This window comes from Poecilia formosa, unplaced genomic scaffold, assembly GCF_000485575.1.
Source record: "Poecilia formosa unplaced genomic scaffold, Poecilia_formosa-5.1.2 Scaffold289, whole genome shotgun sequence".
NCBI lineage: Eukaryota > Metazoa > Chordata > Actinopteri > Cyprinodontiformes > Poeciliidae > Poecilia > Poecilia formosa.
In genome coordinates, this window is record NW_006800228.1 from 759,973 (window position 1) to 772,788 (window position 12,816).

General features: G+C 39.2%; 1 long non-coding RNA gene across 1 annotated transcript; it reads right to left on the reverse strand.

The window, feature by feature from the left end:
* Positions 1-7,268: 7,268 nt before the first annotated feature.
* On the reverse strand, positions 7,269-11,297 carry LOC103151713 (uncharacterized). Its single transcript, XR_477668.2, has 2 exons — positions 11,153-11,297; positions 7,269-7,817 (listed from the first exon to the last, which is right to left on the reverse strand). It is a non-coding gene; the product is annotated as an uncharacterized LOC103151713 (long non-coding RNA).
* Positions 11,298-12,816: the final 1,519 nt, after the last annotated feature.

The window sequence follows — 12,816 nt, forward strand, 5'->3', positions numbered from 1 at the left end:
AGCCCAGATCTTTATTTGGGTCTTTTTTTGTGGTGTTCTGAATTGAATGCAGTCCCCCGACCCAGGCCCAATCCAGTTAAATCATTATCTTACACCTCTTTGTACCCCCGATCCCTCGTCTCTGAGTTGTTTTTTGCTCTCCCAGGATGGGAAGATCTCAGCTCCTCTTTCTGTGTGTGGCGCTGCTGAAACATTGTCTCTGTGTACTTGTGCATTTGTGCTAACACTCATTTTGAAGATTGTGTTTTGGCTCTCTGTTTGTCAGCGTAGGGGTCCTACAGCAAAAGCCACCTCTCTCAAAACAGATGAATCCCACTCAGTTAGAGCTATGAATTAAACATGTATTTGCTTGTTTATGTCTTTGAATGCATGTGTGAGTGTGTGTGTGTGCACAAGCATCTGTTTTTAGTGCTTCACTTTCTGTATTTCTTGTTTTTATCACCACAGGTCTACCTGTAAAAGTGGTCTGACCCCTTTTAAAGGTAGACTGTAAGTCTAGTGCCATCTTATAGCAGATTTGAGTAACTATGTCTTCTTCAGTTGTTATAAAAGTGACTATGACAAAATAAATTTGACTTTGTAATTTAGCACCTTGAAATCAGGCCTGTCTCTGTAAGAAGCTCCTGCTCTTTCTGAAACTTCACCTTCAGTAAGTCATCACAACATGGCTCCTCTATTTTTACACTTTAACAACATTTTTACCAGCGTTTTACCAATACATAGCTCCTATAATGAGCTCAGCAGATGCACAGTTCCACCAGTTGTTTGCTAATTGCTCCTATCTAGTCTGGAGGAGCTGAGTGGGGAAGTCAAGGGGCAGCCTTATTTTTTAGGTCTGATCTAAACACTAATTTGTGGGAGAAGTCTAAGAGATGTAGATACTTTTGCAAAGCGGTGCAGTTAAATAAAACAACGCTAGCAAACAGCCTGGAAAATCTAAAATGAATTTCACATCCGTACCAAATTCCACAAAATATCGAGCAAACTTTGGTCCATCGGAATCTCAGTCCCTGACAGAAAATACACAACGACTTCAAAACATTTAAATTCCACTGGCCCCCTTCTTCATTCACTTTCTGGGAAGGAATCCAGAATTTGGAGCTGATGTTGTTCTTGAAGAGTTCATCGTGACCTAGCTCAACTTGGGGACAACACATCTAATGATCTGTCGACACGCAGCGTATAAACACCATGTTCCTGAAAGCCAATAAAGTCTGGCTTACAGGAAACTAACTTTCTGCTCTGATAGATTTTCTTTTCAAATCTGTTTTTATTTTAAATTATCTTCCAAGCAGTGTGGGGTTGAATTCAACATAAACACTACACTGCAACAGCTAGATGGTTTCCAGATATACTGGAATGTACTTTTTCAAAGGAAACTATGGGCCAGGTCATGCATTTCATTGTTACATTATACGCACACAATACATTAATTTACCATTGTCACTTCAATACTGGTGTGTTCAGAACTGCAACGACAAAGGTTTGCCTTTATTGAAAACTTGGCTATATTTCAACTGACATGCATTCAGTTTCTGCATAACAACAGTATTCTGGCTGGTTGGAGTGAGGAATGAAAAGAGTTAGGAAACTGAGAGTTAATCATACTTGATATGATAACTGTAATGGGCAACAATAAAATAGCAGTCACATATTTTCTTAATACTGTCACCTAATATAAAATGCAAAATCACAGCAGAAAGTTACAACAAAAACCCAGTAGTTTTACTTAATCTCACTATACACTATCCGTGTGCTCCATCAACACCGATGAAGGTCTGCTCATCTCGTCATGCCAAACACTGTGAGGGGCCCCAGCAGGAAGACAGTGATAGACTTTATAGAGCGGAGGTGTCAAACTCATTTATCAAGATTATGACTGTCTGTAGGTCAGGTTATGACAGGATGTATTAATAAAACACCTTTAATTTCTCTGTGTTCAATTAGTGCTTCTTAAATTTGTTACAATTTGTAACATCTTTATACATTGATGTAATTTGGTCCTATATAAAAATGAGTCCCCCCTAACAAAATGATTTGATTTGACTGATAAAATAATTTCTTAACACACAACTGTTATCTGAGTTCAGTTTATGGCCCCCAGGCCTTGAGTTTGACACCTGTGGTGTAGGGCCCTAAACTTTCATTCTCTGATGGTCAGGTGACTATTACATTTGAAAATATATAACACAACAACAGTAATATGACATACATTTCAGACTTTTGTTAGAAGAATTTACATTCTACACAAAACAGCAGTGTCCACATCTACTGGTGTGGAAGACGCATTGCTCTACTGCGTCATTAGCGGGTGTATTACTTTGATTTATATCAATGTCTCTATGTTTTCTGAAGAATCTGTATTACAGGATTAAGCAACCATCTGGGAATTAAATTTCCATTCTCTAACAGTGATTCCAAGTGGTCACATAATTATAATTTCAGTTAATCACATTGTAAGTTTTGTCATCAGCCTCCCTTTCAGTTTCAAGCACTAAGCATGCCGAAACGAGTGATGCACATGAGAAATGTGAAATTATTAGATAAAGTAATGTTGGTAACTTTATCTAATATTGTAGCTGGTGAACAGTGAATACAGTGATATAGTGAATACCTTATTTAAATGTGTTCACCTTATTTGAATAAGGTAATCATCAAATCTGACTTGTAATACGCATTATGAAAACCATCTTGGAAGCTAACATTTCTCATTTCTTTTTGAATATTCCTTCCTTGCAACCTAATATGAGAGAAACGCAAACATTTTGTTGAAGCAGGAGTATATACACTGCAAAAACACAAAACCTCACAAAATATTCAGTTTCTAGTGCAGATATCTTAGTACAAAACTAACATAGAAGTAACTTTTCAGCCAGAAATAGGAGCTTATTTTAAGTTAAAAATTCTGTAATATTGATTAAATATTGGAAGAATATTTAACTTATAACAAGACCCATAATCTGCCAGTGCTACTGGTACGTTTTCATCAGTAAATTATTGACTTACAACAAGCCCCTGTTTCTTGCTGAAATGTTACTTGTATGTTAATTTCATCTTATTTCAAGTGTACTAAGATATTCGCAGTAGAAACTGAACCAAAAATACTTTGTGTGGTTTTGTGTTTTTGGAGTGCGCCCCATGGCTAAACATTAATTGTTGGTGTGTTGTTGTTTTGCTGTAAAGTTAATTGCCTATCGGGACGTGAATAAAGGTCTGAATCTGAAATAAACATTCTTTCTCTGTGAAGGACGTCACTCAGAAGTTGTTTGGTCTGAACCCGAAGGAACAGAGAGGCCAATGCAGAGTGCATAACGACAGCAGTTTGTTTGGGTATGCAGACACATGGAGGAAGTGTGAGACCCGGCTTGTTATTAGTGCAGAGGGATGTCTGACTGTGGGATAATTATCTTTACCACCTTGCGGTCCCTGCAGGCGCCCTGTGAGCGTTCTGTGAGCCCTGCTCCTCGGGTCGTGCAAAAATCCAGAGAAACAATCCTCTGGCGTCTTGTTAAATTGAACAAACAAGTCAGCCATCTTGTTTGTCGGGAAGCATGCTGCTTGTCTTCTCTCCCAGTGTTTATATTAACTTAAATATTGAAGAAATTAATCCTGGGAGAGGATGAGGCGTCGCTACATCTGCTTGGCACAAATAAACAGAGATGTTTTTGAGTACTGTACGAGCTCCTGGGTTCATTTTTTCTTGCATCGTATTTACTGTCTCAAGCTTCTTCAGAGATATTCAATTATCACAGATTTTGATAAACACATCTGTGCTTTTGTTATTGAGAGCGGCACCCTCCTCCCCTCCACCTACACCTCCACCTCTATAGGAGTGTGTGTGTGGAGAATCAGAAGTGTCTGGTGCTACGGTCCCCAGAGTGAACACAACAGATGGGTGAGCTGACACACACACACACACACACATACACATACACACACATCATAAATGACTGCCCCTCAGGCATTGTTGAGTTCCTAAATACCATTGCTCCTTCATCTCCTCTACCAATCTGCAAGGTCAGTGGAAACTTCTGTACTACTCCGTGTTTCTTCCCCAGAAACGGGGGGAAAAAAAGACACGATTTCCCTAAAGCCACACATTCCACACACACCTACACAGATGCTGCATGCAGCACATTATCTGAATATGTAATATTCAAATGTGGGCAAACACGTTCTGTATCGTCTCTGCTCCGCGCAGCGCACATGTATTATGGTAACAGATGGTGTGTCTCAGCACAGTCAGGTGGCAAACTAAAGCATTCTTCCACTCAGTCACCTCGGGGTTTCACTGCCACACACAAACGGAGCAGAGTTTCTCTCACTAGCTCTGACACAGCTAGATTGCTTGCAACTTTTCAGTTGGGATATATGTTAGCAACGAGGGCTATATGAATATAGCTGTTTTCCAAATGCTGGGTCATTAACAATCAGCACTTCTTATGGAGGCCAATGCTGGAGAACAATTCTTGAATAATTTATTCAGACAGACCTAGTGTAATCTTCATTGCAATACAGTGGAGTGTATTCACTGGGGCTATCGACCATAGTCGACTACAAGTAACTAAAATCCACCACTCTAGCATTTTTAGCTAGCTTGGCACAAAGTTACCTAAAAAAGCTTAAAACTGCCAATTTTAATGTTCCAAACTTAAACCTTATGCTTTAATACGTTTAAACTGTCTTGGCGCTCCTGCAGAAGCTAACACCTACTATCTTCCCGCTAAATGCTAATGCTGAAGCTAACATCAATAGTCTATCTCCGCCTTTAGTGGTACAACCAAACAACCAAACAGCGCCGAGTACAATGAAGCCACTCCTGGATTGGCCTTTTTCCCAAATGCCAGCCTATTGTGTGTCAAGTAACATTGTGTGTCGGTATTTCAGCTTCCAAAGCTGCATTTTCTTTAAAATATTTTACATGTGTATTATGAAAAGAGTCAGCTAATGAAAAATTTTACTCACAAAAAAATCAGAATACACAAAATACTGACCCACAAATAGGCAGCTCTTTATTTCTAAAGTTCTGGAACTCTGCTGTCCACACAAGATCTTCCTCAGCGAAGGTCCATCTTGATGGGTTTTTTCCTCTAATGAGATCTGTGGTTGGATGATTAATGCCGCTGACACCAGATTCCTGATTAGGGTCAGTCATGGCAGGGAGGGATCTGAAAGTTGTCTCTGTACTTAATTCAATGTTCCCAATTCAAATATTTAATTTTAGAATTTTTTAATACTGTACTTCAGATTAAATAACTCCTTAACTTTTCTGGTATGCATCAACACACCCTTCTTTGTGGACATTGGGGACTCACCATTTCTTCTCTATGGAAATGACTTTTCAGATGTACGTCACAGTAACCTCTCACCGGGTTCCTGCCATGTTGAACTTGAACTCCAGCAGATGAGATGAAACTCTGTGTCTGACCTACCTGAACTTAGGAGGTTCAGCCCGTTAATGATTCAGAACTTTTGAATTTGCGTTTTTAAAATTTGGCACCGCATTAACATGAAGGGAAGATTCGTAGGACTTCTCAGCTAGATGTTTTCTAACTCTTGATTCCTTTGAAATAACATGTCAGCATCCTTAAAACAAGGCCTAACTTCCCCTCAGATGCATAAAAGTGCTGCAGAAAGAGGCTAAGAAGCAGCAGACTGCTCCATCTTTGGTGAGGAGGATAACAAGTCCTCCTTTGACTTCCACTGACTCATGTCTGAGCTCCAGACTGTTCATGGTGATTCAAGATCCTGCATCTGCTTGTTGCTCCAGTAGTAAACGATGAGTATTCAATTACACTCAAATCAAAAATACGTCACTAATCCAAGAGGGAAATTAAATGTTGTTGTAACTCACTATGGAGTTTTCTTTTGTTGCTGGAAGCAGGGAAGGATTTCCTGTGGCAGTCTACAGCCGTGACTTTTTTATTAATGCACATTTAGAAGGTACTGCATTAGAAAAGGTTGATGAAATGGCAAAATAAAATAAAAAACATCCTAAATTTTGGGAAAAGGTCTGTATGTTTGTTTGACATTGAAAAGTGGTGAACAATTCATGGCCATGTTCATAATTTAACTGCAATTTCCACATATTCATCTGCCTGATGTGTGAATTCACCATGTAGATTCTCTGTTCAGCTTGTTGAATATTAATAAAACCAAATGAAAATAAAATTCATTCTAATATATCATTGCTTCTATTTTATAAAAGGACAGGTAAAAATAGTTTATGATGTAGTTTTTTTTCTACATCATATCCGTCATTTTAACTTATGTCAAAATGACGGAAAATGGAAAAAGTCTAGTGGAGCCTCTGGGTGTGATGCTCTCATTCACTGGTGGGTCTGTACTTCACCAGAGGCACGAAACTCTGAAAACATTCTACATCATCCTTTTTTAACAGCCAAGCATTGCGTCAGCTTCAGATGGCCTGGTTGATTTGCTTCATACCAGTAGATGGAAACACGCCTAATTCGCAATTTGTTTTTTTTTTTTAAGTTTTCTCAAATTTTACATAACATGGCGAATATTACAGCAGGTAAAGCCTCAGAATGAAGACACTCTTTACAACAATAAAATCCAGCAGAGAATGACAGAAACCATCTGGTTTTTCATTGATCATATAATTTTGAAAATAAATTAGTTGAATTAAAAAAATATATTTTTGATGAAAAGTTTTTGCGCTACGATGAGGTGTTTATATATATATATATATATTTTTTTTTAAATTATTATTATTATTATTATTTTTAATTTATTTATTTTTGTGACCATATGGTTTATTTTGCAAAGCTGCAATGGAAACGCGTCTTTCATGTCACACGAGTCACATGATCAAAAACCAGATGTTGCCACTGTCAAAACCCTTGAAGAAGATGACAACAGAAAGTAGCAGGAGGATGACAGAACTGCATTGTTTTTTATTGACACAAATCACGTGTAATTTTAATTGTGTTTAATTGTTTCTTATTTAGTGTTTTTTCCATATTAGCCGAATATTGACAAAGTTTTGCTCTCATTTGTAACGGAAACATAGCTACTGAGATGTGATGACTGGAGTGAACACAGTTTGGTCTAATTAGCAGAATGAATGTCAACTGAACTGTGAGGGTAACATGCAGAGGTAACTTCAACTTCAGGAAACATTTCCCTTTTCTCTGGAAGAAATTGTTCATAAGCTAAAACAGCAGGTTGGAAGGTGTTCTGTATATATTTGCAGCATCTCAGTGCAGCACTCGCTGACTGTAGAGAGACAAACTCGAGCTGGAACTGTACAAGGTTACATGCATATATTTTTCCCTCACTTCTAAATCATTCATGCTTGAGAAGGCGGAGGCGAATGTGCCACAGATTCTAACAGAGTTTTAATATTCTGCTCTGGTTCTGGTGTGAAGAGATAGATCTCCACTCTGCTTTTACAACCCATTAAACACCAACGGAGACGCACCGCCGCACTAATGCCGCCACGTTTAATCCATCAACGTCATCAAAAACCCCAACAAACACGTCAAATCTGGCTAATTGGCGGCTGTTTGAGTGCTGTTTATTCTTCCTTTTTGTCCCGTTGTATGCGGCGGTGGGAACAAAACGTCTTCTGGAGACGCAGTCATCAGTTCCCCGGCTCAGATACAGTGGCGTTCAGTGGTACAGCGCAGGTAATGTTTACCATGACGGATGATATCAGATGAGGCAGCCTTTCTCTCTGCAAGCTGCTTTTAATTGGTTCTGAGAACAATGGAAGGCCATGGCTGTCGGCAAGCCATGAGTTATGCCTGAGCAGATCCCAGCTCAGATTGGTGGTAAGTATCCGTCACTTCAGGCTGTAAACGGAAACCAGAGAGAGGTGTGAACTGACACAAAGTCCTGTATTCGTCTTTCACTGTAAATGTCTAAAATGTACAAGATGAGGAAGCTACTTTGAATTATTAGTTTTTTATTTTACGAGTAATTTATTGACTTGTCCTCAACAGAAATAAAGAGGACAGTCACCTGTTTCAGTGTTCATGAGTTTTGTTTGTGTGGAATTATTGGCAGACAAATTTTCTGCAATATTCAAAAGAAAGTATGGCTTGAGAAGCTCTGACCTAAAGGCGCAATGCTACTTTACTTGCTATCGGTTGGCGTTAGCAAAATTCTTTTCTTTTGTGGTTTTCCAACAGCACTTGTGCAGCACTTACAGTGGTAAAACCAGCTGACTAGCTCTGTTTGGGTTGCTAGGTGGGGGGCTGTACCTGTCAATTGTGATGTCTTAATCAGGAGGTTTTTGAAACGGACACAAAAATACATTCACTTATTCCCAGAAAATGGCACAAAGGGCCAGCTTCACATCATGTTAGGTTTTTCCCTCATCAAAAACATACCAGGAGTTTTGCCTTGATTGTTTCATGCATGTTTGAGAAATCTTTAATCTCCATGGCAACCATTCAGCTGTGCAAAACACCTGGGTGGACCTAGCCCCGCCTTCAAGCTGCTGCTCCTCCTCAGAGCTGCAAATTCCAAGCTTTCGCCTCACAGAGCAGCCTGCCCCCTTTGGTTCCTCCACTCAGCTCCTTCAGACTAGCCAACAACAATTACCAAACACCTGGTGGAACTGGACATCTGCTGAGCTCATAACAGTTACTTCTGGTAAACCGATTGTTAAAGGATTAATAGAGGAGGCATGTTGTGATGACTTCCAGAAGGCGGAGTTTCAGGAAGAGCAGAAGTTTTTAAATAGACACTAAATTCTAAAATAAAATTTCTTTTAAGTCATATTTGATAGAGTATTTTTTGACAATGGAAGTTAACATAGTTACTTGATTGTGCTATAAAATTATGCTATCTGCCTGAAAAACAGATAATACTGCCCCTTTAAGAGACTGGATTGTTTCTGTAAGTACTAGAGACCTAAATGTAAATACAAAAGCACATAGAAAGTGAATTTTGTATAAGTTCCCCTTTATATGAAATCTTCAGCTCCAGTTTCATGTCCATTCTGAGCCATGACAGAATGAAGAAACTCCTCATTTCCCCATGTCTACCTTAGATCTGAATGGTTTAATGTTTCAGAGGTTCACATCACTGCTCTGACATATGTAGCTCAGTTCAGTTCAGGCCATATTAAAATAAAACAATCTCGGGAGATGAAATTTATGTTCACAGTCACACAAAGAAGCGGCATGATGAAGACTGAGCCCTGGGACTGGGGAGCACACTGGGCCTCCGTCTAATTAATGCTGTGTGTGTTCAGTGAATGAACAAAGAGCGCGGTAGGGGTAGCGGGGTTCATACAGAGAACTGAAAACTTTTCTACTTAGGGACTGACTGAAAGCAATAAGATATGTGGAGATGTTCAGACTTGTTCTGATGCATTTTTTCTCATCTAAAAGATGAAATGTTTGAGGTGTTTCTCATCGTTTTTCAGCCTCAGTGATCGCAACGATCGGCGGTTTGCTGAAATGTGAACTCAATACATTTTAAAAATCTATCCTCAGAGCACAAGCCGCTGATTTCCTATATTGAGAGACACCGGAGCCAGATGGAATGAAGGGATATGCTTTATATCTTAGCACTAAGATCCATAGAAATCCATTCTGGGTGGAACACTTGGATTTGGGAAGCAGAACTGAGGGCCTAAAGAAGCAGAGAAATCACTTTAGGTTCAAAACAAGAAGACAGACAGGAACGGATTGCTTTATTGCTGTAGAATGTTGTTGATGCGTGGCACGGAGGTTGCGACATGCTGATACATATTTGCTGGATGTCTGACAGCGGGTCCATATATTCGAGCCGGAGAGAGTAAATTGTTCCAGCCGGTGAAGATGGATCCAAGAAGTCTGTGCTCGGCTGTAACTCACTTTTTACTTTCTCCGGAGAGTAATGGCTCTAATTCCATCAACAATCATGCAAACTGTAAACTCATCCCCTTTCCTCAGAAAAGTAAATTATGCCTTCACTTGGAACTCGAGGGATTATATGTTGCTGACCAAGCAGAAAGGGGAATACTTCACACCCTCATGCCGAATTCCTTAAACGGGTTACAATATTGTCGGTTTCTATACAGTGGAAATTAAGGCTATGTTTACTCGAGTGCTGTTGACTGGAGAAAAGTTATACATTTAGACGGCATTGCCAAGACACCTTAAATCCACTGTAGTTGTCATGCCAGGCCACTAGATGGCATGGCATTGTGATTTTAACACGTCATCAAAATGCACATTTGTTTTTTACCCTTAGCTTTCACCTCATTTAGAAGACAACAACTCATCTCCAATGAACCAAGTGTTCATATAGCACAAATGTGTTCCTAAGAGAAGCCTGGAGGGAAATCATAATTTCCTTTTCAACTGGACCTTTAAACAGAAATGTCCACAGTGACTTTTTTTTTCTAAGTCAGTCAAATCTCAATTCTTTAAACATTGTCTCATCAAAACCATGCAACCTACGTCACTTTTAATGCTGCATTGCTACATATTTAGCTAGCTAATTAAATGGTTTGAAATTGTGAAATTTATAAATGAATGAATAACATGGTGAAAGTAGGACTGAAGAATTAACCCCAATTTTTTCCTTCCTGACAGGATAAATAATCCAAATTATTGCTGCTAATTTTTGGCTGTGTAACTTCACAAACGGCAGTCCATAACATTCTTATCATGTGGGCATTTAACTTACCATACAAAAATCAATTACAGACTGATTCAGACTATTTTTGGTTAGCATGACCCAACTAATCTAAATACGTATTAGTTGGTCCAGGAGGCCGAAGCTAACAGCTGGCCAAAAGGGATCAAGAGCAAAGTGACCTTCTGTCATCTTAAAACAACTCTTCTTCCTTGAGTTTTTATTTTCAGTGTAATGTGAAAATCAGTTGAATTTTAGTTTTGCCTCCAGTCTTTTCATGAGTGAAAAGAGACGAGCAATCTTCCCAGAATTGGATCTTCATGGAAAGGTCTCTCAAAGTCAGACTGCAAACTTCTTAGATAAACGTCAGTTTATCCAAGAGCTACATCCAAAGTCCTACAGAGTTCACAACGTCAAAAAGTAACAGCATTGACAACAAAATTACAAGAACACTAAATAACCATTTTAGTTGTTCTTATTTCCCATTAACAAACACTTTCTTCAATTTAAAGTTTAAAGGACATTTATACAAACAATCCATACTAAAACTTACTGGACAGAGTTGGTTCTGGATTAAAGGTGCATACGTTCCTGTTTATGGACAGTAACATTTATTATAATTATAAAACTCAGATCTCCACCATTGTAAACAAGGTTTCGAACTCCAACAGCCTTCCATTGCCTCATCCTGGATCTCCAGCAGTGTGACGATCGGCAGTCTGGTTTAGCCTTGTTAAGCCTCAGTCAGTTCTGGGAATGCTAATTGCACACTAAGCGCGCATAATGAGCCTCTGGAGAGAATGGACAACGTTACGGGATATAATCAAATGTGCTAATAAGGTTATATGGGCGACTGTTAGTTTATCTGCATGCCTATGTCTGCCTTTAATGAGCTAATGCCACTTTGAAGGAAAAAATAAACAGCATTTAGTTTTGCAGACTGAATCCATCTGATGCTCTTAATAAGCAAAGAACATCAGAGTCGATTGTTATTGATGCCAGAGTTTAAACAAGTCAAGCTAGATAATGTGTAACTCTCCACAAAACCATAAGCCAGTCTTGTCAGGCTCCTGGGTTGTTTTGGTGTTTTCATTATTTCATCCTAGTTCCATTTTTCTGTATTCCTTAGTCTCCTTCTTTGATTAGATTATCTTTGTTTATGTTTTACATTAGTTCAGTCCTGTAGTTTTATTATGTTATTTGTTAATTATTTGTTGGTGTTAGATTCATTTTCCTAGATACCCAGGTTGTGTATTCTCCGATAGCACCTGTGCCATTTTCTCTTTCCCTTTCTGTCTCTCTCTCCCCTCACACCTGCAACACGTTTCTAATCAGCAATCAAGTCGGACTGTTTTCTGTTAGCTATCTTGACCGCTTAGCTAGCTGCGATAGCTGTGCTGAAACGTTTCTTTCTGGTAGCCGGAGCGGCTTTCCGTCAGCTCCGTTTTCACCAATGACTTGAAGCTTCCTGTAACGATCAGGCGTCCATAGCACCAAGCCTTATCTGGGACAGTCTGAGCTGCAGTGAAGCTCTTTCTGAGCCCCCCCGGTGGCTCTGGATTAAATACATCCAGGCTTCCTTACATCCATCCTTCCCACTTTAGCCGTCTGTTGCAAATCTCAGGAGTTGCAATTATATTATTGCACACAGTTGCAAACAGCAAAAAAAAAAAAAAACTCTATTAGACTTGACTTGAAAGAAACTAATTCCTTTTTGACACTCTGTTTGATCAGACTCGGTTCTCAGTTAAACAAGAATATTTAACACAACCCCATAAATGACCTAGAATCTGTAATATTTAAGTAGGTTTTTCTTCTTCTTTTTTTGCAGCTAATTTAGATGCAGAAGGAGAACTGATATAAATGACATTCTGGGTGGAAAAAAAAGTGTCAGTCAGAAATTTGTTTTCCACCTGAATGTTAATAAAACCCCCTCCACCCACACAGCGCTCACTTCTCTGAGGACACGGCGTCCCTGAAATTACTCTCTAATCCCCAACCTGTGCTTGTCATGATGGTACCTGAGAATCAGCGGCACCGTTTCTCCCTGCACCCTGTTCTGTTGCAGTCCTGCTCAAATTAAGCTCTCCACTTTTACTTTTGCTAGGTGCTTCCCTTAACATTGCTGTGGGAAAAAAAACAAACTTGTCCCTTTATGTAATCATTCTGTTTTTTGCTTTTCTTTTTCTCACACTTCACAATTTTATATCTTCAACA